Source organism: Taeniopygia guttata, chromosome 5 (assembly GCF_048771995.1).
Source record: "Taeniopygia guttata chromosome 5, bTaeGut7.mat, whole genome shotgun sequence".
In the NCBI taxonomy this organism is placed as follows: Eukaryota; Metazoa; Chordata; class Aves; order Passeriformes; family Estrildidae; genus Taeniopygia; species Taeniopygia guttata.
The window spans coordinates 53,251,393-53,275,001 of record NC_133030.1 but is presented as its reverse complement, the minus strand read 5'-3'; the positions used below and the strand labels follow the sequence as shown (position 1 = coordinate 53,275,001).

The 23,609-nt window shown below is 38.4% G+C and overlaps 1 protein-coding gene and 1 long non-coding RNA gene across 23 annotated transcripts in view; one reads left to right on the top strand and one right to left on the bottom strand.

The window, feature by feature from the left end:
• Positions 1-23,609, top strand: part of BEGAIN (brain enriched guanylate kinase associated) — a 159,699-nt gene that overhangs the window by 118,293 nt on the left and 17,797 nt on the right. The window lies entirely within an intron of this gene.
• Positions 4,591-21,648, bottom strand: LOC140684340 (uncharacterized). Its single transcript, XR_012056503.1, has 2 exons — positions 19,837-21,648; positions 4,591-18,640 (listed from the first exon to the last, which is right to left on the bottom strand). It is a non-coding gene; the product is annotated as an uncharacterized lncRNA (long non-coding RNA).

The following is a 23,609-nucleotide window of genomic DNA, read 5'->3' as shown; positions in this document are numbered from 1 at the left end:
AATGTCAATAAGTGTTTGGTAGCATGCTGGGGTGAGACGACATTGTGTTGTATAGATGACAGTACAAGTAGCATCTCCAAGCATATTCTATTTAGCAGTGTACAAAGTTATATTTTGGTTATTCCTTTAGGTGTTCCTCTAGCTCCAGAAGTGTTTTTTTAGAACAAAAATCTTTACCAAGACTGACAGTTAAAAAAGCTTGGATTCATTATGAAGTAGAGATCAGATTTAACCTGAAGTGAGCAAAGACTTTACGCACCCACAGAAGTATGTCTCTATATCATAAAGCCTGAAGGTTTTTAAATCAAAATCTGATGAGCTCTAAGGCCTTTGATCATCCTCTCCTAAGGTCTCAACTGTTGTAGAAAATCTCAGAGGAAGGTAATTTCTACAAAGGTCCTCTTAAAAATTTTCTGAGCCTCTCCACTTTCTTGCATCTTGGCCTGCAGTCCTCCTTCTACAAAATGCAGTAAAGTTGGCTCAGCTTTGTAGCAGCTTCTTGGGTTTTGAAGGCACTTGCTGTATTCCATGGTGTGTGATGCCTTTGTAGTGTGTCCAAGCATCTTTTCCCATCCTACTCAGACTCTATTACCTCCTCCTGCATCAACAACAGATGCCCTCAGCAATTCTGCAGAGATCCCTAAATTGCAGGATGGGAAGCCCTTGCTCATGATGTCAAAATTTTCTAACACAGCTAAAAGACCAAAAATCCTGACACTGTCTTCTAAATGACTACTTAGGACTTGCTACTTTGCCATCAAGTGATTTTCAAGCAATTATTTGCCTGAAGAAGAAGGAGTTACACAATCAGGTTTGATTGTGTCAGGGTAGATCCTGTATTATAAACTCAATAGCTATTTTAAAATATATTCTATGGGATTCCATAGCAAAATTCTGGGGGATGGATATAGGCACATAAGTCAACTTTCATATGCAACTTTTTCATGTTGAAAATCACTCAATAATCGGATTAATTCTTCTTTTTAATGAGATCCCTACTTTCTATTTAAATCACAAATTCTGTCTCACATTTCTCCTTTGGGAGTATGAAATGTTTTTATCAGCATTCAGCTGTTGAAGGAAATAGGAGGTTGGATGGCTCACTATAGGGGATTGATGCTTTTATCTTTTTTCATTCTTTTGTGGCATACACTTTGTATAGGCTGAAAAAGCCTGAAAATCCCTGTGATTTTACACCACTTCTTATGGCATAGGAAATGCTGTATTTTCACATTCCCCCTAGATTAGAAATTTGTGCTGTACTTTTGTCCTGGTAACACATAGAGCCACATGTGAGCAAGAAAGCTGAAGGCAGAACATGAGCTGCACAATAAAAATGGCCTCAGTAGGTGCCCAGTTGCAAACAGGATCAGTTTCTGACCAAAGGAGGACAGTGTGCATACAAAAGTAAAGAAATGATGCTTACAGTGGGCTGAGGAGAGGGCAGGATATCCCTGACAGGGAAGAAAAGCTCTGAGTCCAGAGAGAGGGGTTGAATACAAGGAGTCTTCAGGTGATTGACAGCCTTAGTGGAAGCAGCCTGGTGTCTGGAAAATGATAGCTAGGAAAAAAAATAGGAATGGCTGCTCTATGACCACGGTTTGTCAGCGGGAGGTCTGGCCTCACACTGGAAGAGTGCACTGGATTGTGAAGTGGAAAAGAGTAACAGGAATTGACAGTAGAAATGAAAAAGGAGCAGAATGGTGGGATAAACTGCTGGTTTTGCAGTAAAACAGGACCTTGGAGAGTAACCTGTTTACAGGGGTTTTTCTACTAGAACTCCTGAAATAAAATCAAACATCTGCAACAAATGACAGGTGCCAGGAGGAAGGGAAAAGGCTGTTTTTTGATATCTTCTACTTTAATGTGTTTAATAACTCTGCATCTGACTTCTGCACTGCTTGGCTCTGGCAGCCAGGATTATTTAATACCATAATAGACAAGATAACTGACAATTTTGTAGAAAACATTAACATTGCAAATGTTGAGATTAGGAACTTGGCAACTTAGATAGAGGCTGTATCAATCATTCATATTATTGTTGTACTCAGATTTTCTGCCCTCGATCCCTGGGAACAGTACAAAGAATTAATATTCAACAGTACAAATATTTAAGCACAAGCCAAGTTAAACAGAGGGAGATCTTAAACCAAAACTTTCTCAGCAGGACACTGTGCTACTAGGAGAGAGTTTTTAACTCAAAGTAAAACTCTTAAAGTGAATTTATACAAGCAATTAAGGATAATGAAAGGGCAACATCAGTAGATATTAAGGTATAGTTATGACATCATACACTGCATATGAAATTCTGAATTATATTAAATTGGGATGCCAAGAATTTTAGAGGATCACAGTTTGTTTCAAAGGAAAAAGATACAGAAATTCAGTACAAGCAAGGAAAGGAGATGTGTCTTGGACATGGGACTCAAAGGAACTTTGAAGGCAAAATTTTATGTATTATTTAGCTGTGGTTTCAACAGCTCTATAAATTTAAACATATAATAAGTTCCTAAAGTTATCAGAGTAGGAATAATTTTTTAGCACCAAATGGATACAGACAGCAAAGAAAATCTAGGAATATAGCTGTTAAAATATCACAAGCATCTGTCAATCCTGTCTTGTCTGCTATCTCCATTGACAGCAGAATTGCTTTTCCTTCCCCTGCTAAAGTACCTCATATCTATCTCTAATTATATTTACTGCAGGAAGAGAGATGGTCAGATTTTTCAAAACTATAGATTTCCCGTATTATATCACAATTGTGTAATCTGCTGCTGCAAGGAAGAATTTGCGTGCAAAACAGTGTGAATGGGATCCATTCCTAAATAAAATCTCTTCTGACAATAGTAACTAAAAGCAGTCCTTATCTTTCTGAGCTAAGAAAAACCTTGAACACATTTTGAGACTTGCCAGAGCCCTTCCCATTAAGCTCAACACATGCTAACTCTCTCGTACTTAATCAGTAGATACTGCCATCCATTCTCATTAGACTGTATCTGTTCCCTGGGAGATATCCCAATAAAATGGTGGTCCCAATTAAATTCATTCCAATTAATTTGCACTCCATGAGGGTTTTAATGTTACTTCACCTAAATCCAGCCACATATTTCTGCTATCTTGTGTGACTTCACCAGCAGTGAATTTTCCTACAAAAAGGGCTAAAAATGCATTCCATAAAAAGGATCTATCCTATGGAGATGCTAGTTTGCAAAGCACTTCCTGTTGTTTCAAAGTGTGGGTGTTGAATTGCAAGCTGCTTAACTAGATCTGAAGAATCCCTGTCCTACTCTCTGGTTTCCATTTGTGGCTGTCCTATCACCTCCATGGACTCCAGTTTTATTTCTCCTGGACATTTTCCACCTTTCCCCACGTTCACCAAATTTCCTTCCCAGAACAGATCTCTGCAGCTGCTGTATGCTCACAAAGAAAAACTCCAACTTAGTCAGTGCTTTTCAACTCAGCCATGCTGTATTAAGCCTATTTTAAATGTGTTATAGACAAAACCCTCACCCTTTTCTTGAGCATAATAGTGATTATTCATGACTATCAAAAATCATCTGAGAGTTGACTCTCAGAAGTCATCTAGTTTTTGTGCTGAAACTCAGACATCTGTTTTGCCATAATGAAGAACAAAAAATGTCCAAGATTGAAAAGGACAGTTTCATTTTCCCACAACTCTTATATTTGTTTTTCAACTACATCTCCCCTAATTTTTTAATTTTTTTTTTTAAAAACAAGTGTGCAAATCAAGTAATTCAAAAGATTTAGCAATCAGGTGTCTACAAGATTAATTTATTCATGATAATTGAAAACATACCTTACATTTGCACTGCCAATAAAAGAGGATAATTTGAATATATTTGTACAAAGCCAAAGTAAAGGGCAAGTAAAACCTTACATTTCACATGTCAAGTTTACATGAACTCATAACTGGGAAAATACATTGAGTACAGAACTACAAAAATTCCCAAGAAGGCCAGTAGTTACTATCCTCCATATTCTGTAGCAGCTGGCTTCTGCATCTCTTTGAAGCAATTATACAGTGATTCAGATATTACTCACGGCCTGAATATACAACCAGCTCCCCAGTGAGGTGTTCTTGCTAGTGTTCCTTATACCTGGATCTACTTACATACAGTCATGCACCAGAAATGTGTCTGAGATACTCATGGATTTCAGGCACATGATGTATCAATCACTTCCCCATGAAAAGGATGAATGCACCAGCAGGGAACTTTGGAACAATATAGATTAGTGCATGTTTGGAATTGGATAAACTTGGAATGGTAGATGAGAAAGCAATTGGAAAAAAACTACTGCATGACATGCAAACAATAATCAAAATTACCATTTTCTCGGGGTTCAGTCATCGTTCTAGGTAAATAATTCCACTGAGTGCAAAATTACCCAAACCTAAAGTCTTGAGTCTAGAAAAGGTTTGAAGTTTTTTCCCATCTCACCTCCTCCACCTTCTTTATGCACTCCCAGGAATTTGGAAAGGAAGGAGGGATTGTCAGCTAATGGCAGTGAGGAGAGATGAAGTCCTGTACTCCCGAGGAGTGGGAGTAAGAGCTTAGAAGCCTGAGACTCTTGTGTAGATCCCCCTGGCACACCTTCTTGCCTCCTTCTATCCCATCACCTACAACTCCTTCAAAATTCCAATATGACCCACCTCAGTGATATGTCTGGACCAGTTTCAATACTCAGATATGAGGCTGGCCTTAAATTCCCAAAGGGAGAGGGGAATGGAAAGATTGACTTGATGACAGCTCTTGTCTCTTATTTCCCCAGCTCTCTTTCTCTGTCCTCTCTGTAAATACCCTCTGGGAGCAAAAAATGTGTTATTCTGTCAGCCTGGGAGGAGAAGACACCAAGAGAAAAACATGTGCACAAATGAGACATGTGGTAGCAGATGGAGTCAAAGTTTGATAACTGACAAGGGATGATGATGATAAATGCCCAATATTTTCATCTACCTTTAAGTTCTGTGTCTGAGATACATCATGTTTTAGGGGAAAAAAAAAAAAAAAAGAGAAAAACGCAAGAAGATAAGCTTGCATAAATTACAGGTGCTCCTCAGCCAACACATATTTTGGTCTTAGTGCAAGACTGGAATTCAATGAACTAATTTATAGATGAGATTACATTAGCTGATTAAATATTATATTTGAACTCTAAAATCTATGAGTCAATACAAATCCCTCATCCAAAAATAAAGTACATAATATTCACTTTGCTCAGCTATTTGCTTATACCTAAAGCTTTTCTTAATAAATGGGCTAAAATTGCCCTTTTTTTGTTGTTGTAGTCTACCAGAGAATACAAGTATCAGTTCAATAGCCTTGTAATTTTTTTTGTCCTTAAAGGAAGAGCTTTGTTGCAGAAAATATTATAGTATTTTTGCCTGAAATTATCCCCTTGGTCCACCATTAATCTAAACCTGATAGATTAATCCCTCACTTTTAGGATGCACCACATGAGAAAGAAATAAGCAGTTATTGTGAATTTCAGTAACATGAATAAAGCTTTTTTGGGAAATTGTCTCAACAACATTTTAACTGCTCAATTTGAAAGTACTATCAGGGCAAGCAAACAAAAGTAAATTTCATCACTAAGGAAAAATAATTTTATAAATATTAAATTACAGAAAAGACAATCCCAGTGATATATTGATTTCCACAAAAGTTCACATTTCATTAGATGGGCTGTGATAATTGCCAATGTAGTGTGGATGTTTTTCAGTAGCCTTTGAATCCCATCACTTAATATTTGCCACATTTATCTATTGTATGTAGAATTACATAGATCAGATTTTTTTTTTTTTTTTTTTTCAGTGCTATTAAGCAGCACAATAATCTTTCAAATGACCTTGGAGACTCTACAGTTTGTCCACTCATTACAGAAGTGGCTCATTCCGTCAAGGACTGAGAAGATGTTCAGAATTATTTTGGTACCAGATATGTCTCTAGGGCTGAGGATTTCTGTAGTGAAATAGCAGCACTCAAATACTCTGTCTGGGAAATACACCACCCAAAAGCCTCGTATACAACTTGAGCTCCACAATGATGATTAAAGGGGTTTGAAGACAAGAGTGAATAGGGCTTTATGCAGGCTCTTTGCACCTGCATGAACATTACACTAATTGCTTGGGCTTATTTACTTTTCCTCTCACAGCCAGGACCTAGAGATAAGCTTCCACTGCAAATCAGCCTGAGTAAAACAGACTGCACCAAGAGCAGAAGGAAGTGAGCCTGTGAATGTGTTCATTTTACTTTGCAGGCATGAACAGACCATTATTGCACCCAATTATTCTTATTTCTTCTCCAACCAAACACTATGCAAAACAGGGAAATTAAACCCTTAAGCTGGCAGTGCATGTACTTAACCAGAACAGGATATCAAGCAGACTGGATCCAGAAACAATATCTTCAATGGCTAAAGACAGAACTCCAGAATAAAAAAGAAGGGAGTAGACACAGTATGACACATAGGCAGACATGATACAATCATACATCTCAGCAAACTGGCTGACTCCAGATCCATCCCTCCATACTCATAAACTATCTGCCCCAGAAAGGTGTGATGTCCATTACAGTGCTTACTGGAAGCCAGAACAAAGACATTGAAGTTGTTAATGTTATAAAATCTCTGTACCTGAAACAAATGTTCCATGTAGAAAAGGTACAAAAGACATGAATGGTTACATTTAAATTTTTGTTTAATTGATAATATTGGTTATAAATCTGTACTTTTATCTTGTTAAGAAATGTTGAAAGGTTGGAAATGAAATGTATAAGTGGTCCATTTTGTGAGTGAAAAAAAACGAGACTTGATGTCAGGTCTGTGTGGATTTAGAAATGACCTGTAGAAATTAGTCAATCAGTGCAATGACAACAGAGCAATAGTCAGGGCCATGGGGCTAAAAGGTGATGGTGACAATCCACAGAAGGGTTTCCAAGCAGTGACTGACAGAATGTCAGAAACCCAGCGCTAACCTCACACATGCCCTGAGAGATTCATAACCAGCTATTACCACTCATGGGCTTGAGTCATAAGAGTTATTTCTGATAAAACACCAGATTAAAATGATTCTGTCTGCTATCATAGAGTCCCAGAACAGCTTGGGTTAGAAGGGACCTTTAAAAGTCATCTAGTCCAAGCCCCCTGCAATGAGTTGGGACATCCACAACCAGATCAGGTTGCTCAGAGCCCCATGCAACCTGACCTTGACTGAAGGGTTGATTCCAGGGATGGGGCATCCATCACCTCTCAGTGCAACCTGTGTGTTTCATCCTCATAGTAAAAAGTTTCTTTCTTATATCTAGTCTGAATCTATCCTCTTTAGTTTAAAACCATCACCCCTTGTGCTATCAGGAACAAAGGCACTACTATCACACCAGGCACTACTAAAATGTCTGTCCCCATCTTTCTCATTAAGCCCCTTAGTAAGTCTGTGGTGCATCCATAAGCTATGATTGTATGCCACTTAGGTTTCTCCACCTCAAAAAATACATGAAAGAAAAGAAAATACTGTGAAGAGCAACAGGGTGAGAACACTGAAGCATGTTCCATGCAGATAGGGCTCTCCAGCTTGTTGAAGACATGGCAGAGAGAGAAGATCTCAGGAAAGACACATGAAATGCCTAGAAAAGCAAGGAACAAGTCAATTGAAGTAATTTCTCATCATAACCAATATAAGAACCAAAAAACATCAAATGGCAAGGGCAAGTGATAAATTCAAAACAGGACTTACCCTGTTTTTACCCACATAGCACCTAGGTAAAGACCTTTCTGCCACAGGATACTATGAATCTTAAAATCACATCTGGATTAAGAAAGCAATAAGAAATTACTACTTTGTTATAGTATTACCTGTAAGTAAGGAAGTAATTTAATTAAAAATTCCTAGAGTCTGGGGGATATTTTGGGAAATAATGACTCTGTGCTTGGTCTGTTCTCGTGCACTACTCTGGGCACTTCTGCTCTCAACCAGATAGTAGAGTAGATGTATCCCTACCCCACAGATCTTTTCTTGTTTAGACCTTTTATTGGTTTCATTTAAATGGCTTGGAAAACATAAGCTGATGCAACCTTTAGGCCAGAAGGATGAACCATGAGAACACAACAAATGTGAGACAAAAATTTGTATTTCATTCCTCCCTGGTTAGATACATTACCAGGCCATTTTTATATTCACCTCCCACAGCTTTTCCTGACCCATCCTTTTCTGCATAGCCCATTAGCAAATTGCAACTCCATTTGTACTGAAGGCCTCAGCAGCCAGTTAGGAGCTATCCCCAGCTATTCTCAAGGGGGAAACACATAAATAAAGGTATCAGTAAAGATTCATAAGAGTTGAGATATGATTTGGGAGCATCCAAGATAGACAGGCACTCACCTTGTTCTCTGAGGGAGTAACTTTAACTTAGTGGGAACAGAAAATAAAAGCCTAGAAGACTTTTTATAAAACTGGTAGAAAGGCTTTGATTAAGCTACTTTTCAGTGGAAAATTACCCAGTCTGATGCTTGATCTCCAAAATTATGATGTTGAATTCTTTTTCTCAAGCAGTGTCAGATTATTAAGGGCAAACTTCAGCTTTTCATTTAGAAAATAAATTCTAGAAAAGAAGGGTGTTCAGTTTGTAACTGCAGACTCAAGTGAACACTCAGTGTCAGAAACAGCACCAAAGTGTCTCATAATTTGCCATTTGGGTCCTTGTCTGGATGACTTCTCTGCACCATCTGCCTTGAATGAACAACAGTTTCCATGAGGTACAACAGTGATTCCGAGCAAAAATAGACTACAGGATACATCAGCAGCCCAGGGATTCCATTTCACAAAGGAGAAACGTGCAGGAGCTCTTTGCACTGCAGTTCTCTGGAGGGAGTAGTTCTGAAAGGGCATTGTTAGCCAAAATCAGTGAGTTTGTCTACCTCACTCATCCTTCATTTTTGCAGCAGAAGTCCTGAATCTGTGGGAACCTATATGATTTGACAGAATATTCTTTAAAACCTTGGATGCAGAGATTGGTGAAAGTCAGAGACGAGTTTCAGAAGACTTAGGAGAGTATCAAGCAAGATTTCCCCACAGTAGCTAAGTCATATCAACTAAGTATTTAGAGCAGAAGTCATGTTTCAATGAAGTTTTAATCCTATTACATCTTTCTGTTTTAATGCAACATGAATTTGTAAAAGTCAACAGATTTTAATCTGGAAACAACTAACGTTTTAATATGCAGAGCCTAAATTTTTGTCTAAGGTATTATTCTTCTCCCTAAAATCAGGTTTTAATGTTGCAATTGCTGCTTCTAGGCACTACCCTTCCACTTTCCTTTATTAGTTAGCATTTAGGTGCTAACTATTAAATAGAATTCTGTCCACTGGGGTTTGTCATACAGTGCAGTTTAGAGCAGAAGTAGTCGAGGCATCATTCTTTAATAGTGGCATAAGTCCTTGTATGAGCAATAGGAGCTGCCAATCTCTTTATGAGCCAAGCCAAATGCTGTTAAAATGATGAATGAACTAGTTCTATTATATTTGTTCAGCCTTTCCCAGTGCTCTTCCTACAACCCAATTTAAATCACCAGCTTGTATTTTACATAAATTCCTATGTGCTTGAAATACACAGATGCCTGTATAGAATGGCAGAACAGCAGTAAAAGTTCATTTTCTTTTCCAGTGAGCAAAGAGTTAAAGAATTTAAATGGAGCTGAAATACAAATTCCAGATTATGGAATGCTCTGAGACAACCCTTAAGAGACTTTTCCAGGTAGTTTACAAGACCATCCTGCTTTGCAGCCAAGGGCTGTTGGATATCCATGGGGAGTTGAATCTCAGACTGATCAGTTCCTCCAGACTGCAATACAAAACAATAATGTTCAAATCAAAAGCATCTTGATTAAATAATCCAATTAAAAGGTACATGCAAGTGGTGGTTTTTTTTTTTTTTTTTTTGTAGCAGACCTTTTTTCCTCCTGTGAGGATGAAGAAATCTTCAAATTTACCTTATTTTCAAAATTAGGGGTAAACATTTCCTTCCAATAACACATTTATGTCCTATTAATTAGTTCCTGCAAGCATAGCTGAAATCCCAAACCTGCTTTAACATGGTCCAAGGAGATAAAATTACTTCAGCCAAACATCCCAAGACACAAACTGAGAAAGAAATCACATCTCACAGAAGTTTAGATGATCAAATAGAGATCTCCAAGATCCTACCTTTAATTTCAGTGGGGAGGAGGTGCGGGGTGAAGGAGAAGAGGAGAAGCGAGACAGAGAGCACACAAGAGAACACACACCCAAAATTAGACTGTCAATCAAATAAGCTGTCAAGCAAAGTCCAAAGCCCATGGTTTATTTTAAATGAGCAGATGTATCCTCTCTATGCCACCAGGAGACACAAGTCTGTTTCAAACCTTACCCTTACAGGATCACCTTTAGCTCAAATCTTGAGTTTTAAAGATCCTCTTCTCAGTCTCTGGTCTATTAGGAACGACACATATACCTGAGGAATGTGTAAGAAATTGTAAGAAAAAACAGAGCTTGGATAATCACTTGCTGTGGATAGCACTGTAAGCCAAAAAATTAATCCCTAAATTTTCCAAGTCCTTCTGCTGTTACACACCTCATAATTTCAGTGTAATTACTTCAATCTAGTTGCAAGTCACACAGTTAGATGACTGATTTCTGGGTAAAAAAATACCTATATTTCATTCTCTCCGCACAAGAGATATAATTTTGTCTGAGCTGTATTTATAAACTTGGAAGGAGAACTGAGAAATTGTTCATCTCAGAGTGATGTGAATGGCCTGAAAGAACAGTTCCCATGATATAAGATTTTTCTTCCACAATTCTCCCAATAAAATAGAAGAAGTAACTAAAATCCAGTAAATTGAAATGTGTGATACTGGTTAGACTGAAACTAATTCACTGATTGTCATGGGAACAGTTGCAGCCACAGTTAGAAGTGCAGCATAATCCAAGTTCATTTCTTTTCTTCCTTATTTGACTCTAATTTTTATCAGAAGATCTATTGGAGATGTTTTCTACTGAGAGAAAAGAATGCAATTAAAGAAAGTTGCTTAGTCACTACCATGGCACAGGGAAGGTCCATGAAGTTGTAAAGAGGATATGATCCACCCCAAGGAGAGTTAGTTTGAGAATCTCAACCAGTACTGGCTTGTGGAAACACTAAAATGATTGCCATTAAAGAAAATATGTACAGGAAAACACTCTTTTCTCTTTTGAGTGATACCTCAGAAACAGAGTAACAGGTTTGTATGTGCAGATCTGACTTTGGAATTAATAGTGAATATCAGAGAGGAATATTAATCTGGACTGGTAGAATTCAGGAGAATTAAACGGGCTGTTTAACTGGACTGAAGAATTTAAGAATCTGGAATGTTTAAAAGGCCTGAAAGCTCTTGAAATCAAGGATACAGGATTATTCACTGTGGATTAGGAGGAAAAAGTTGTATAGAGCATTTCTGAAATTCACTGAACGAGAAGCTTCCTTGCAGGTAATGTTTTGAATAAACAGAGAATCTGAGAGGCCTGGAATGAGAAACTTTTTTGTCATAAATCATAGAAATAATTGCCAAAACTCAAGGTATGTTAGACTACACAAGGGAAACCAAAATATGTAGCAAAACAATCTTTGTCTGTGTAAATAGTAGCACAAGAATAAAGTAAGTTGTTTAAAGGAGAATGAAGAAATTGATGTTCAGGATAGCCCAAAGAGAAGTGAAGCACAGTCATACAGAAGATAGAAGATAAAACATTACCACATGGCAACAGGATATGATCATGCTAAGTGAAAAGGCAGCTGAACCACTGTCCTTCTAGGGAACTGAGTTTTATGATCAGAGAAAGCATATATAATAAAGCCTTCCTACAATTAGTCCTATATCAGTTCCATCAGTTGTGCTGCTGTGGTGGGAACTGGGAAGAACAGAAGATAATGGGTGACCCTGGCTCATAGGAAGAGCATGAAATTTTGCAGTGCACGTCTTTGGCCAGGCTCAGCCCGTCTAAGTCACCAAATTTAGGAACATGAAATTCCCTTGTTGTTTCTTAGTCAATAGAAATAGATTAGTACTTTCTGCATCAGATAGAACACAAATCAATTTTGGGGGGAAACTGTCTCTGTCACTCCACTGGCTGCAGCCACTCTACTGAGCTGCAAAGGCACTTTTCTTCCCCACTTTGCTCAGACATGTGCCCACCCACAGGCAGGCCAAAACTGTGCTCTCAACTAATGAAAAAAATATGTTATAAATTGGGGATTGCCCACTAGAGGTGCCAGAAAGCAATAAAATTCTGGCTTGATTAGTCAATCATAGTTGGAAAAATCATTTGGTTTCAGATGTCCCTTGTGAGGCATTTTTAGAGAACAAGACCATGATGAGGCCATCTGGAATACAATATGCAGTCTCGGGCATCCAGATGCAAGGAAGATTAATTCACTGTGTAACAGAACTACAATAATCAAGGAAATGAAGAATTTATCTTCTGAGATGAGATTAAAAGATGCTGGCTTGTGTGGCCTAAGAGAGTAAAGGTTGTGGGAATTCTTACTGCTTTCTATAAACTCATCAGTCTAAGTTTCTATAAACTTAGCAGAGGCTAAAAGCTATTTAAACTAAAAAACACTTCTGCTGCAATAACAAATGGATACTCATTAGCCTTTAATAAATCTAGCCTGAGTATTAGACAAAGGTTGCAAATCCCCAGAGGACTAGAACAACTTTTATTAGGATCAGTTCCACTGCTGAGTCACACTGATGAAATATGATCAGTTTAGGGTCAGCAGTTCCAGCCCAGCTGGAGCAGCACGGAGTGAGAGTCATTAACTTGTGGGGTCCTCCCCAGTCCAATACACCTTTGGCCTTCAGCTCAGCATTTTCTGAGCATTGCTCTGTATTTGGTGCCTTTATATGGGCAGTAACAGGCTTCTGAAAACCTTTGTGCCTCACGGAGACAGAGGCCAAATTATTGGAAGTGTTCTGCAGTTGTAGGACTTCTGTCCTTGGATTCACACACTTGAGTGTGTTGACTCAGCAGCAGATGACGGGTTTTCTTTCACATCATGTACTCTTTCAGGGACCATGTTCTGTGCCAGAAGTAAAAAAAAAAAGGCATGCTGTGGGCTTGCAACAAATAATCTAAGCTAGAGGAATCCACAGAATATTTCACAGAAGTCAGGGAGTCAGCTGAAAGCCAGCTGGCTGCAGGCTGAGTCTGGCTAAGGCAAAAGTGACAGAGACTGATTGCTTGAAAGAGGAGCTAGTGGGGGGAGAGAGAGCAAAGCAAAGCAGATAGGAAGGCTAAGAGGACATACCAAGAGTTACCAACATACTCAGTTTTGATACAGAATTATTATATCCAAAGACAGAGAAATGCCTAAAGTAGACCACAAAAAGTAATTTATCCTCTTCTAAGCATGACCATGTAACGACACATAGATAAGCATCAGCATCTCTGAGACAGCACAGATCTCCTGTGCAAGACAGCACTCCCCACCTCACTCTTGATCTCTGTTCATACAAAATGTGTAAATACTAGCTGACATATCAGAAACCTGACAGATTTTTCAGCAGCTGATGAGGTCAAAGAATTCTCTGTCTTTGGCAAGAGTCATGTTTCGAGGAAGAATTCAAAAGAATGATGCAGATGTAGAAGCACGAATCCTAAAGGACTCTCCTAACTAACAAAACCAGGCTCCTTTCTACTAGAACACAGGATTTGGCTCAGGTATGCTTAGGCTGATCCCCATTGAACCTGGGATCTGTTCATTTTTCTTCTCTATGTGGCATTTTGCTCTTTACTGGTGTCCTGATTCATGAATAAATCTCCCAAGCACTACTGCAATACCAGGGAAAGCAGTAACATGCCATCAGTAAATTTCTATTCATTTTAGTGAGCAATCATCATTGTGGTGCCTGTATGTGTCATAACACCATATGGCACCTGCTTTTTTTCTTCCAATACTACTGTCATAATTGACATTGTTTTCAATTTTTTCTTAAAGGGCAAAACACATTTTTCTTGTCCTGATCTCAGCAGGCATTTGAAAAGGTAGGAGCATTAATTAGCTCCTCTGCACTCTCATGCCATTCATTTTCCAAATATATTCAGTGCTTGTTAACCCCTGGTTTTCCACAGTTAGAAATACCAGGACAATTATATGGCTTTCAGGATCCTGCTCAGGTTAATATACAGAGTAACTTAGAGTAAATTTGAGAATGGGGCCTGGTAGTAAATATCATCAAAAAGTTCTGTTGCATGTAGTTAGGAAGCAGAAAAATGAGCACATTTTCTGTTCTATCTCACTTTTCAGTTCTGACTATTATCCAACACTTCTTCCCAGTAGTCAGGAGGTGGCATCATCTGCAATCACTATAGAAATAGCCAGCCATGTTTTGTTACACTTTAAGGAGTGCCATTAAAAGTGCCTTTAAAAAGGTTGAAATTTGAGAGAAGAGAGAAATTAACATCAGTGTTATGAAAAGGTTCAAAGGTTACTCACACACGTACTGGCACCATATTTTATCCCAATGAGATTGTTGATTTGTAATCTTCTCTTGGAAGAAATGTGGTACATCTCATTCATGCTATGAGCACAGGGTAATAACTTCTAGTTTTAAGCCTAGAAAGCAAATTCTACTTTAAAATTTATTTGTCCATTGCATTTTGAAATACAGGTCAGAGTTTTTAGAGTGTCAAGTTGAAGAAAACCTTATAGTAACAGATTACTAATGCAAAATGAGTCTTAGAGATAATCCCTGAATATTTTATATGTTCAGGCCACTTTATTTAAGCGACACTACAACATCAACAAAAAGAAATGCACATCAGTACCAGATGATCATTGAGGTCCCTTCAGACATTTCTGTGACCTTCTAGAGGTGCAGAAGTTGTTCAAGTGATATGAGATGTGCAGCTTCTGTTCAATGGTTTACTGACTGAAGCTTGAAGATAAGCCATAACTTAAGGGGTTTTTTTTGTGCACCTGTATCACATAATCATTAAAATCCTGACCTGAGACAAGGTACAGGGCTCTGTCTTGGCATGAAGTTCAAACCTGCAAGGTTCTGTTTACACCTCTTCCTTCCTTATCACAGAGCACTTGAGCACCTTATACTGCTGTCCTGATGTTGCTCCACATCTTTCAGACAATCCCTCAGCAGAGTTTAGGTGGTTTTGAAATGTCTTTTCACAGACTAGAAATGCAAATATGGTTCCAGCTTTCATTCTCCAAAATTAGAAGGGAGTCAGCATCAGTTCTGCTGTATACTGAAAACGCTGCTGGAGGCAGCTGCAAAGGTGGATAAAGATGAATGCAAACTGCAGAAGTTTGCACAAGTCTTTGTAGGACTGTTTTCAATGATTGCAATTAGATTTAGGATTTGTAAAGACACACCAGTGAAAAAGGGAGGTATGGATTGCAGTTCCATAGCAGCAGACTGATATCATAGAACTCTTTAAATAATGCATCTAGAAGCTGAGTCACCTGTACTAGGAACATGTTAGGCTGTTGCATAATTCAGGAGCTTTTGTTCCTATAAAGAATGAATTAAGGTTTTCAATTCTAAGCTTCTAACAAGTCCATGGTCACCTGACTGTGACAGTGATAATAGCATGTTGTACAGCTTAAAGATCTCACTGTTTCACTTGCATTTTTCATTTCCATTTCTCCTATAGTCCTCACACACCCATCCACCTTTATGACAAAGCCCTGAGTAACCTCAGTTATATTCTCCTACAGTGGTCTAAGCCATATTCAAGGGCAGCTTTTCTTCTCTCTGAGGCTGGCATGGGGTAAACCTTGACAAGGGCTTCCCAAGGAAGACTGGACAGACTTGCATGTCCATTCAAAGCAGAGCACACTCTCACAAGATGCCAAGCCCAAGGACTAGACAAGCTGCTCTGGCGGTGACCTCAGGCACGTGGAGCACTGAGATGCCTCCAGGCTGGTTCTTACTTGCTGGAGCTCACCTCTAGGACTGGGGTGGCTCTGTGTGGTGGAAAGGTCTTTCCTCCAACCCGTGCTTTCAAAGAAAGGCTCAGCAGTCTTCTGTTGTTCAGTCTCAAGGTAGTTTATTGCAAGTTATCTAAAAGATTTTCTTCTTGAGCTGCTGTGGTTTGCTCACACTCAGGCAGAGGCACACACACACCCTGACATCCTCTCTGACTCCCGCCTGCTTCTTCTCTCCCCCGCCCAGGGCTGCTGCTGTCTTTTATATGGTACATTACATGTTATATGGTTACAGTTTTTCCCCAGTGCCTATTACCTATATTAAATGGTGCTTTTCTATCTTTTATATGGTACATTACATGTTACATGTTTATAGTTTTTCCCCAAGGCCTATTACCTATATTAAATGGTGCTTTTCTACTCTAACCCAATCTGTGAGTGCCAACATCACCAAGAACATGGAGGTAAGGAAGAAGAAAGAGGGAGGACAGGGCAGGCCCAAATCTCTCCATCTTAAAACGTCTGACCCCCATGTACAAGACCTAAAACCTCCCTGTACAGCACACAAAAATTCTTCCTTCTACTTTGTGACTACTTCTACTATAATATCTAAACATTTGTGACTTCTTGTTCTTCCTGCAAGGTTGGTAAATCGTTCCATGGTTCAAATCCAAAATCACAGCTGTTTCCAGCTGCCTGCCAGGGTCTCAAATGCTTCTGACCAGGGCCTGGAACCTCCAAAAATGTCTGAGGGACATTTTGAGTTCCAACACTTACTGAGCCGGGACATGCAGAGGACATGTGTCAGACTCAGCCTTCTCCAGCTAAGCAACAATCTCCTCCTGAAGAGTCATCCAGTTTTCTGCAGGTTCTTCTGGCAGTTATTTACCAATATAAAACAAAAATTATATTCTTCAAGCATAGGAATTGCTGACTGAAATATTTATGACAGGAGCTAGATGCATCAGGTGAGTGATCACAGTGGTCTTCTTGCTGGTATAGAAAAACTATTAAAAAAACAAGTTGTTTTGACTGAGTTGGCTAAATTATTTATGAATGCCTGGATCTTCACACAGGCAGATCTAGAGAAGCTAAAATCTGCCATGGCATCTCCTGCCAGCTCTTAAGCTGCATCCTTGTTAACTATCAAACAGCAATTAAGACATTGCTGGAAATCAACCTTCTGTATCTATTCTGCTGGAAAATATGGACTTTGAAATCCTGCCAGAGTGGTAGGAAGTGTTTCTGTACCTTCCAGCAGTGCCTACTTTTAGCACCAAAACCAGTTAGCACAGGCTGTGATGAGGTTTAAATAGTATAACTCTTCTATTGCCTTCAATGAAAGCAGTTATTTCCTCCTACCTATGTGGATTAAAATATACTTCAAAAAATATCTATATAAAGTTATATTTTCCTACAGTGGTTTAAGATGAATTGAGAGAGAACCAAACTGTTGTTTTGCTGATGACTTTACACATTTACTGGAGCTAGATTCTGGAGCACACCAGGAGGTTTCCTTACCACAGCAGGTTACAGAAGGAGATTTCACAAAGTTTTAATTCAGAACAAAGAGGATCTCCTTATGTCCTAGTACAGCTCTTATGACTTCTGATGAAGCTTGAGACTAGTGCAGAGGCATCCAACATCACTTTCTAGCTGCCAGATTACCTGAAGTTTGACCTCTTACTCAGCCAAAATATACTCATTGATGGGGAAAGTATTAATTCTCTTTGTTTGGAGTGGCAGAACAGAAAGGATATTTGTTAATATTTAAAGATGGAGCTAAAAATTGGGATAAAAAAACCATTATATCAGAGATTTTTGTCTAAAGCCTCGACAAATTTCTTATCACTAATGAGAATCAACACAGCTCTTCAGTGTCCATCCGCATTAGCACATTTCTCTCAATAAATAAATATCAGAAGCTAAAAAACAAATTATATTTGCACTTTTCAAGCATAAGATGTTATGACAGGAAGAATTAAGTAAAGGACCAGTAAATTAGATGTCAATTCTGAAGACAACTAGTATGCAATGTACTACATTGTGTGGAGAATAAATTCAAACAGAATGATGTGTAAATACAAGGAAAACAAAAGCCAATAAACCAAGTCATAAACCCGTGGCTGAGGACAAAAATCAGACTAACCAGATTAAAAGTTTCACTGAATTTAAAATTATGTTCCTATAAATACTTTTGAACAGTGAGATGGAAGGAACCAGAAGATAATCAACAGGACCAGAAAGATAAGAGATTTTGTAGAATGGTGCACTTGGGTCTGGCTTCTAATCTTCAGTTTTTTAGGGTCTATTTGCTGTCAAATATTTCTCATTTCATCCTCAACTATGATCAAAAAGAGTCTCTCTAAAGTTCCTTCCTAAGATCAAAGCCCTAAGGGTTAAACAGTGTTCACAACTCTGAGTCTATTCTTTTTCTTTCTTCTTCAGACAGGTTCAGGGGCCTAACATCCTGACCAATACTTATGTTTTCCATAAACAAGTAAAGCTGTATTTTTCACCATGAAATAGGACTTGGTTAAGGCATTAAATCTCATTTTCTTAATGGCAGAGAACAGTTTACCTACCAGGCTCCCAGGGCTTTTTTTATTCTTTTGGCAGGAAGCTGTCAAATTATTTCAGTGTCAATGACTGAAAGACCATCCCCTAAAGAAGTGGAAAATAAACCCAAATTACCAAAAGAGGAAAAAAAAAATTAATTTTAACATTGTGTGTTTACAAGGAATTTTTGTGGTTTTCATTTTGTTTTGGGGTGTGGGTTTTGCTTTTCTCTGTTTCTAGAGAGCTGCCTCTGAAAGTAAATGAATTGGGTTATAAGCAGCAACTAACTTTCAAATCAGTGGCACCTGACAGACACCACAGTTAAGAAAATAAATCAATGGTGTCAAAATTAGAGAAGTTCATTATGGACAGTTTTAATCTCTGATGTTTTCCAGAAGAAATTTCCAAAATCTCTCTATGCAGCACCCAGAGATTTACTAAATGCTTCTGCTGTTGGGGTGAGCCTCAAGGACAATTGTGCTGGGCAAAGGTTCCCCCGTATTGTCTCTCTAACTCTGTGTAGTCCAAACATGCAGCAGCTCCTCCTGAGTGTACAGTAGCTTTAATGTGCTTCTTGCACCAGGTTTGCAAGGAAATGCCTCATTCTGACCTAACTGGGCCGTTTTGTGGCACTTCAAGTCCTTGCACATGAGCCAGAAAACAGATGAGCACTTTTCCCTTCTCCCTTGGCTAACCTTGGTGGGAGGCAGAGCCCTTGTGCCACTCTTTGCTTTAAGGCTGAACATTTTTTTACTACAGATTGCAACCCAACTTCCCAATTCAATGGAAACTACAATGTTAAGCAATGTGTCTTAGCAAACACTTGCAAAATCCTTCTTATAAAAAAGAGGACCCTACATAAATTTCCACCTAAGATTCATAAAAGAACCAGCTGAACAGATTCCCAGCTTCCTACTGCAAACTAAATTAGAAATACACTCTAATGTGTTAAGCTGATGTTAATTTTAAATAAGATTCTGAATGTAGAGATAATTCTGAACCAACTGTACTAACATCCAAGAGGTCAAGCATAGAATGGGGAAAATTGAGGTTGCAGAAAACACAAACTCACTGTTTATGTTGTTCAGCTACTGGAAAATTAAATCAGAAGAGTATAAATAATGGAAGTCAACATATTTTTAGGAAAAATTATGTGAACCACAATTTATTTTGTAAAGGCAATTGAGTAGATATATTTGGATAGTAAGAATTGACAAGTACCACTTCATATGATTGTGATTACTAAATAAACATGATACAATATCAAAAGCAGTTAGCAGAAGGGTTGTAGTAAAAGTCACCTCAAAAAGCAGCAAACACTGTGGTATTTCCATTTAAAAGAGTCTGTTCAGAGACAGGATCAGGACAGCTCAGTGATTTGAACAGGTCTCAGCACAAAGCTATGCTCTCAACAGGGTCCTAAAAGTAAACACAAAATTATTGCTGATAAAATGAGATAAAAAATATTAGCAATGTTGTTAAATGTAGATAAGCAAATAAATTCAAATGGCCAGTACCATCCATAAGACATTCCCATTCAGTCAAAAGATGTTTTCCCCCAGACATTTAAAAGTATAAAATCTATGAGGGTGCTTTGCAAACCATAATGCAAAATATGGGAAGGAAGAAGTAAAGGGAATGGGTTGTGCTCTGGAAAGGAGAGACTAGGGAAAGGCCACTGACTCTGAAAATCAGGCTGGTTGAACAACTCCACATCCCAGCAGCAAGCCATGACAGAAATAACAAGAGTAGTATTTGTGTAACCATGATAGAAGTGAATAGAGCAGAATGATAATTTTGCCACAGTTTCAGACAGAAGAAAGTCCAGTTTGAAGACAGTGGTTGAAGTTCTGATATTGACAATTTTTTAGAGGGTTTGTAAAGTCATTCAAGTTGTCTGAAAATTGGAAAGACTGAGAAGTAAAGAAGCTAGTTCAGCAAGAGACTCAGGCAGATCACGTGTTTAGCGCAGTGGAGAAAGAAAACTGTCTAATATAAGTGTCTCCACCAATATAAGTGTCTTTTCTCTCACAGAGAAAAATGCTAAATATCAGACAGCTTTTTAATCAGGCAAAACAAGAAGTACACTCAGGATCCAGACCTGTTCAAAGGGAGAAAGCTGTTAGCACATGCAGAGGCATAGAGCTCCTGGTATCCAGGGAAATAACATTCTTCATTTCTTGAGGTTTTCCCATCAAACAGGTCATTACAATCAACTTACTGAAAGGCTGTCTCAGCTAGAATCAAATTAGTTGCAAAATCTCTTCATGCTGCTCTTCCCTGGGCAGTTACAGGCCCAGAAAAGCAAGCTTCCCGTGAATTATTAGATTTATGTCTTGGGAGATATGGATTCAGTCCTTGCCTCTGCCAAACATGACTTGTATGTCATTGAGCTAGTTACACAAAGTAAGCTTCATTTTACCTACTTTTAGATATTTACATGCTAGATGTCTATTTTGCATGTGTACGTCTGAAGCATTATTATCCTCAGCATCTTTATCAGCCAGTGGAGAGAAGCAGGAACCATTGGAGAGCTGGAAAAAAAATCACCATGTAATGAGGAATTTCATGCTTTGAAGAAATCTCTGTGCTGACTGAATGAAGGCAGGAAGGTGGCTGGCTTAGACCTGGACAATGACACCCCTGACATAAATAAGGGAAGGTTTGCTTTAGCCTCTTCTCAAGAGGACATTAATATTTCTAAGCTGCTATGAAAAGAATACCTGAGAGACTTAATATTATTAGGAAATATATGAATAGCTATAATAAATGGAATTAAGAAATCCCAGTGTTCAAATTTTTGCCAGGCTCCAGAGCAAAAGAAAACTGAATCTTGGAATGTCATTGGAAAATATTTAAACTGTGAGCCAGATCTCTGAATGCCATGGAGAAATACTGAGGTTATTCAAAAAGTGCCATGTACACTTTTCTTAATGGAAAAGGTAGTTTAAAATATCTCTTCCCCAAACAAAGGGTTTTTCAATTTTGAAGGGTCAGTCTGACTTTCAAGATGGACAAAGTTGTGCCAGCACAGCTGATGGGGCCATGAGCTGCAAAGGCTTTTTAAACCAGATTCACTACCAAAAAAAAAAAAAAAAAAAAAAAAAAAAAAAAAAAAAAAAAGATTGTAGAGTTACAGTATAACTCAGGATAGTTAAGGAGAAAAATGAAATTTCAGCAAAGCTCTGCAATGGCACAGGAGAGAATTGCTGATTCAAGACAGCTGGTCTTATGACATGGAACAAAGGTTGTCACATTTCTCTTGATCAAAAGGTAGTCTCTCCCATCTACACAAACTCTGGGGGCAACAGCTAAAATTACCATCCTGAATATCAACACAAGAAACACACTGCAGTGAGTTTCCTATCTGCTTGTTCATAAAAATATATCCATCTTTAATTTTCTTTGGATTTGATCCCAGCAGTCAGATGGGAAGGAAGTGCTGCACTTCCCTTATAGTAAAACTTAACCAGTTACAGCCAGCAATCCATTCTGCAGCCTTTCCTTCTGCCAGGAGAGTTCTCTCCTCCAGCCCCAGTGAGCAGAAACAGGGTCCCCATTGTGGGGATCAAATCTGGCTCTGTCCAGCAGAGTCTCCATAACCACAGCCTGCAGCAAACACCACTCCAGCTCCCTGGCACTGCCTCACCTGCCCCTCCCTGCAGGGCTCCCCAGCAATTCCAAACAGCCACAATTAAATTAATATTTTAAAATTATATAATAATATAAATATAATATAAAATATTAAATTAATATAAAAAACAACTACAACACCAACCCCCCAAACTGAATTAAGAGACAAAGTCTTGAGTAAGTTACTAGAGGGGTTAGAAGCAAAATTCTAGCTTTGTTCAAGGAATTTGCATGGTAGCTGTTTCCTTTTCTATATATATTTTTAATAGTTATTAAATGTAGTCATTATACTTGGTTATGGCAGTTTGAATTGGGATGCTGCCAAAAAGACACTATTTAACAGGGTCTGAGGGGCTGGATATTTGAACAGAGTATTTTATTGTAATGTATCTCCCCTGCTTTGCCTTGAAAAGAGCTTATTGAGATTTTCTCAAAATGTTCTCAAGGACCTGGGGTTGATTGGGGTGAGGGGAGGGGAAACACCAACCTTAAATACCTTTACCCAACATGAGATTTTACAAAGTAAATAGCAGAGATATATTTTAATAAAAAAACGGAGAGGCTAATTCACACAGAAAAGACATAACTACATTATGTTTATCCCCTGTACTACACTTAAAATTTTTCAGACAGCTTACCAAATCTTCCCAATCAATACCCCAGGGTATTTTGCAATGTATATTAAACAGATACAAGTGATTAGGGGAACAGAATATAAAGACATACACACATTGGGCATGGATTTCTTTAGAAATATCAAAATCCACACAAGGAAGAGTCCAAGATGTGGAGTGGTGAGGAGAGAGAAGTATAACAATAATGCAGCAGTAATAGGTTGGCCACTGTGTCAAGCTCTGTGAGGAGTGCAGAGATGCTGGTCTGGCCCTGGGCTCTGCAGGGTCCAAGAAGGGCTTGGGCACAAATCCAGCTCATCACAGCTCTTCCCTGCAAGAATGGATTCTGTGCACTCACCTGCAAGGATGAACCCAGAGAGGAAAAGTCAGCCTTGCCACACGACTCTGATAAATCAGAGAAAAATTTCCTGAGAGTGAAGTACTTTAGCTCCCCAGAGAGCATTTAGATAAACCATTCCTTTAGTCATGGGGGAAAGGAAGGGACTTGAAGTTTTCTTCTACACAAGTCATTATTAAAAGAAAGTGTCAAAGGGTGACAGGAAATGTAAATTTCAAAATTCTAGAGGAGAAAATAATATTAAAGAGTCAAGTACTGTAAATAATCTAGCCCTTACTATTTTTATTTGGTTGGGAAATTGTCCTTGTTTAGGTAGTCAATTAATAAGAATTCACTTCCATATTAAAATAATCTGCAATTAATATGAATGAATATTCCAAAATTCAGAATAGGACATTTTTCCTCATAGACCATTTTACTCCTTTACTCCTAGAAATTAATGCCACCTCCTCTTTCTAGACCATCTAAG